This window comes from Rhododendron vialii, chromosome 5a, assembly GCF_030253575.1.
Source record: "Rhododendron vialii isolate Sample 1 chromosome 5a, ASM3025357v1".
NCBI lineage: Eukaryota > Viridiplantae > Streptophyta > Magnoliopsida > Ericales > Ericaceae > Rhododendron > Rhododendron vialii.
The window spans coordinates 3,663,701-3,669,539 of NC_080561.1; the positions used below are offsets into that span (position 1 = coordinate 3,663,701).

Here is a 5,839-nt window from a genome sequence, read left to right on the forward strand (position 1 = left end):
TTCATGTAAATTATTATTATTGTACTGGTTTGTTATGGTTTTTTAATTCGGGGCGAAAGAAGACAAGGTGAGTGCCTAACTAATCATTTTTTTTGTTTATAGGCACACCACATGGCCTTGTTTCCCTGGAGTCCAAATACACCCCCTGAAAAGAGGGTGGTTTCAAGCGGACTATGTAAACTTTGTAGTTTGGTATTTTCTTAGTTGGATCCTGAAAAAGGAGGTGATGAGAAACAAATCTCACAAATTTTACATTTTTTCACATTTTGGTGAGAAACTCTACCCTTTTCCCCCACCCCCCCCCCCCCCCCCCCCCCCCCCCCCCCCTTAACTTACCAAATCACTCAAGCCAAAGGGACAATTAAACCGAATTGGTTATGATTATGTGGTGAAAAAGAAATCAGACTATCGTCCCAAAGGTTTTTATTTTTTATTTTTACAGATCGTCTGTATGTAAATAAGTGTCTCATCATCCTTATGTGATTAGGTATGTGTTTCTATAATTGTTACTTGATAAATTCGAACAAAAATATTTGTTTTATCTTGAAATGGGAGAACTATGGCTACAGCTTACTAAAAGGGGGAAATTGAACTCTGATTTGTTCTGAATGAAAGACTACATCTCTCAGTCTTTCACTTTCCAGCCTTTTATTATTCACCTATTGGAATGCACTGCAATCAGTTTGCCCAAATATGCTACTTACTGGTTACGTTTGATTAACGAGATAATGGTAGAAAAAAGAAAGAGGAAAAAAATATAATTTTTTGGTGTTCACTTAGCAAGAATGTCATAAAAAGTGATATAAAACAAACTTTCCCGTACAATCATCTAAAGTTAGGAAGCGTGCTTTACTTTTTCTCACAAAGAGTGGAGGGAAATTTTATGTTCTTGCAAGAACGAACATTTATTACTATAACTTCTGTATTTTCTTGCAAAACTTCGATCTTTATCAAATGGATGCGAGAAAGAAAAATACATTTTCTTTTACTTCACATTCTCTCATTTTCACTTTATATTAATTTTTTTTTGCTAATCAAATGGACCCTTATACGCGCCACTAGCGAAAGTGAGAGGATTTTCTACAGAAAGTATAGCCCTGTTTGTTTTCACTTACTAGGTTTTCCATTCGTGCAACGCACGAATGCCATGCCCGTTGAAGGGAAAAACTTATGTTTGGATGCATTAATGAAGTTGATAAAAGGCATGAATGTGATGGATGTGGAAGAGGATAAGCATGAATGCTATGGCTGTTAAAAAGGAGAGATTTTGAATAAAGGGAGATTAGTGTTGCTTTTGATGGTAATGGTTGAAATGCAAGTATTAAGGGAATTATGCGAAAAAAAATAGGCAGTTCTATGATAAATATTTATTTGTTTTAGGAAAGTAACATGTGGTGGCAATATTTGCATTTGTTGAAAAAACTAACTAATCTATAAAAATTTGCAGCTGTTAACATATTTTGGTTTACAATTAACATATTTATATTTGTAGCTATTTGCATTTGACGTTCTAATGTTGTTTTGTCCAAAAACCATGTGATGGTAATGTAGCCGGCATCCTGACCATGTGATGGCAGTAGATTTTACGCAACAACATGAAAGGAGAGCAAAGTAGTAGAATCATGATCAATTGTTTTGATTATATCTCACCAGCAGCAGGAGAATACGGTTGAAACATCAGAATATTTTTAACCTCTAGACACGAACAAAGAGATGTATAATGTCATCACTATTCATTGCTAAACAATCGCATAAAGTTGTATCTATTTTTAACCGACAAAGACAACAGATCAAATTGGTAGATAAAATCAGCCATTTGAATTTGTTACCTATTTGGCCCTAAACCTAAAAACATCATTAAACTTCCATGTTCATGTGGACTGAATAAACTATAAAAAGCTTTAACTCTCCTCTCTATCTACCTTAAAAAATAAGAAGAAAAGACGCAGAAATTGGTCCTCATCATCAGAGTCGATTTACCCGATACACATTCCTACCAACCCTAACACACATCCTTGATCTGATCAATAGTCCCAAGTTTCCAGCAAATTATAACATCAAAATTAGACCTTTCCAAACATTACCACACTCAGTGGGCCTGGTCTATTTGCCTCAAATAAGGTTGGATGAATCAAGGAATTGGAGACAAACATTGCCAGCTGGTCTTGTGAAGAAATACTCCTTCTTAAACATAATCTTTAGCGATAACAAGGCATTAGTGACCAGCTGCAAGTTGAGGTTGGCACTACATGGGCAAAAGACTTGCCATTGTAGTCCGAAGGGCTCTCGTTATAATCCTTCTGAGAAGAAATGGTCAAAGCATCATCAATCAGCCTAGCAGAACATTGCACTATTGTAGCTAGAAAATCCAATAATCTCACATCCCTGCATCCAGCATCTCAAAGAATATCATTATATCCAACAAAAATTAGGATTCTAATCAAATTACGCCTCTCGTGAACCTGGTTATGACTAATTTGAATCACAATCGATTTACTACAACCACTTAAGACAACATGCGAGACCAAGATAGGTCAATGCCTTTAGGCACAACAAATTTAAATATATAGGGAGAGAGAAAAACTAAAAAGAGCAAAATATTTCACTTTTAATTACTCTCAACAGCGAAACCAACAAAACATACAAAAGAAGAAAGAACTAATAAGGCAAGTCTACCTTCTGGGAACTGATTGCCATTTTTTTTGCCATGATCCTCTATCAGCGACTTCGATTGCCTAAAATTTTACTTGTTAATCCGAAATGAAAAGAAGCCCTAAATATTTAAGAACAGGAAATTAATTTGAGACTCAAATATAACGAACATATACATGGAAATTAGAGCTAAAATATATAAGATTAGTAGGGAAATCTGAGAGGAAAGTAATACACACATGTACGATGAGTTGCTTAGATCAACTGTTCTAGACGAAAAGAAGGTACATCTTTTCACTTCAACAAGCAAGATTACATAGGGCTGTAAAGTATGAGCAGTTATTGTGCAAATATTTTTTTTGAAAAGAATTCTTTCAGAGATAATTGAATCAAAATCTATAAATAAAATAAAATACAGAACAAGCACTGTCAAAAATGATGGTATTTCATTGAGATGGACAAACAACATGTTACACACATGCACATATAGATTCAATGAAGCAATATGAAATCGAAAGAGATGAACTTGTCCGAGTAAGGTGGATATTTACCGAATTAAGGTCATTTGAACCACATCCATCTAACTTCCATTGATGCTGGTCAGATTCGCCATGAAGTCAGTGTACTTGGCCATAATCCAGGAACCATCAGAATATTTTTAACAGCCAGACACGAATAAAGAGATGTATAATATCATCACCGCTAAACAATCGCATAAGTGTATCTATTTTTAACCAACAAACAGGAAAAACAAAAAAAAGAAAAATGGAAATGGCAAGAAAGCAACTTCAATTGATCAAAAGATGGATCCAAAAAAAGACTAAAGGAAAACAAATAAGGAAAAATGCAACAATGACTACCTCTTCGTATGGAGGGGTCGAGAGTAGCCAAACCAAGCTTCCCATAGAACCTGTGGTCATGAGGAAACCTCCAATATTCCAGAGGATGTGAAGATAAGCTCCAATAGCCAAAGTGATAAGAGCACAACATAAAGACAGATAAACCTACAAACCAGCAACATACGTTAGCTAATACTTGTAAAAATGAAACTGAAATTTGTATGATAAAAACCATTAATTTTACTCATCCACCAATCGGTGCTTAAAGCTCTATACATGAAAAGATGAAAGTCTCTGTCGACACAGTCAAAATCACGGCTAAATTCTCTCTATCAACTAGTAACACAGAAACTAACATAAACTACCCTCATAATCATAATTTGAAGAAATAGCTTTCAATAGAAATTACATTAGCCTATACAGTAGGTCACATTCGCAACAGTCCTAAGTTCCAAACTCCCAAGTTAAATTAGTTGATACAGTGATCGAACAATCTGTAGGCCAAAAAATCCAACAACGATTAAACGAACACCAAAGACTATTGTTGATTCCTAATTTTTCCATTCGAGTGCACCACAAAATATTCGTCCCTCGCAAATTGTATCCCATCGAGAACAGCATATCGAATCAGAACAAACTACGACCATAGGGGAAAAAAAATCAAAAGAGAACTACATTTTGGCAACATTATCAAATAGGAACCCTGATTTCAATCGAAAGCACAAACCCTAATTCCTCAAATCATGAACGAAAACCCTAACGTCCCAACAAATTTTCCCTGATATATGCTGATTCCTCCGTCCACATGACTATCATCAATCAAGGAAAAAAAAAACAAATTTGCACCTTCACACTCCCCCCCCCCCCCCCCCCCCCACCCCAATAAAACAAAATTCAGCACTTCCTGTAACAGGAGAAACAGGAACTACGGTCCACCATCAAGCCTCATGGCTGAGTTGGCTCTCCCAACCCATTCCGTCTCACCGCCTGTCGGATCAGGTCTGAGTTCTCTTGTTCAGATCAGTCGGTATCAGATCAAGAAACAAAATAGAAAATCAAACAAAATCATATGAAACCCATCATCGAGAAGTCGAGAGAGATACCAGTTAATTGGCAATCAAGTCGTGGAAGAAGTGTTTTTCGCAGTAGGTTTTTTGTTGTAGCTTCCAACCGCAGCAGCGCCACAACTTGCTGTCGTTACGGTGGCAACGGAGGTGATCGGGCGGAACATGAGTGCCCATTGCTTCCTCCGCTCGTTGTCATCGTTCTTTCGATGGGGTCGACCGATCCCCCACTCTCTCTCTCTCTCATGTTTTCAAGTCGTCCTGGTGTGGCTGCGAACGGTGCAGATGCAGGCCACATCCCCTAGAGCCCCCCCGGAACACGTCACCTAGCATACCAGCCGAAAAGACCAAACTGCCCAAGGTTGCATTGTTTGCAATCCAGGGACAAATTCATCCCAAATTAGAAAAATTGACCTCCGAAAAAGTGCTCCTTTATATATAGGAGAAGATAGGAGATAGGAGAGAGAGAGAGGAGGATAAGTTAAATTAGTAGATTATGACTATTTTGATTACTCACTTAAAAACTTCAAATAAGTTGGAAACGTGTTTGGTGTATAAGCTTACAAGTAGAAGCTAAAACTGTATGGTAAAAATAAATGGTAGAATAGCTTATTACGATTGGTCTAGATCAATCTCAATAACTGAATAGTAACACTCTTGAATTAAGTGCTTGGTAAAATTTATCTTTACAACTTCAAAATTAACAAATAAAGTTAGAAATAGATGCTTAAAAACAATTAATTATTCACATTTCATATCAAACACCATTTATAAACTTTTTTAAGCAAATAAACTAAACAGAAATGCTATCAACACAGATTGTATGTGCACAGATTGTGCACATATAACTCCGTGGGGCCCATTACGAGGTCCCCAAAAACAATTCAAGCCATCCATTAGTTTTAAAATAATTTTCTAAGTCATCACGTAAAAAACCATTTCAATCCGATACCTCTTAAGTGCTTAATTCAATTGTCTAAATGTTTCTTTAGATTTCAAAATCCTAAAGTTAAGCAAAAATTTGAATGATTACATTAAGCATTTAAAAGTATCGGATTGAGCTAATTTTTAATGTGATGACTTAGAAAATCATTTTAAAGCTAATGGACGGCTTGGATCATTTGTAGGGACCCCGTAGTAGGCCCCACGGAACCGTATGTGCACGATCTGTGCACATACAGTCTATGTGTATAGCGTTTCTGTAAACTAAAAGTGATAGCAAACGAGGCCATAGGTTTTACCTTTCGAACAAGTGTCCTTACTACCAAAAGTGAGGAAAGTTAT

At 36.4% G+C, this 5,839-nt stretch overlaps 1 long non-coding RNA gene across 4 annotated transcripts; it reads right to left on the minus strand.

Moving 5' to 3' along the window:
* Positions 1-1,750: 1,750 nt before the first annotated feature.
* LOC131325809 (uncharacterized) lies at positions 1,751-5,004 on the minus strand. Of its 4 annotated transcripts, none has more exons than XR_009199813.1 (4): positions 4,595-5,004; positions 3,204-3,656; positions 2,677-2,773; positions 1,751-2,300 (listed from the first exon to the last, which is right to left on the minus strand). It is a non-coding gene; the product is annotated as an uncharacterized LOC131325809 (long non-coding RNA). The 4 variants fall into 4 exon arrangements; XR_009199816.1 differs by lacking the exon at positions 4,595-5,004 and having other exon boundaries at positions 3,204-3,376; positions 3,513-4,114; XR_009199815.1 differs by lacking the exon at positions 4,595-5,004 and having other exon boundaries at positions 3,204-3,354; positions 3,513-4,106.
* Between the last annotated feature and the right edge of the window lie 835 nt (positions 5,005-5,839).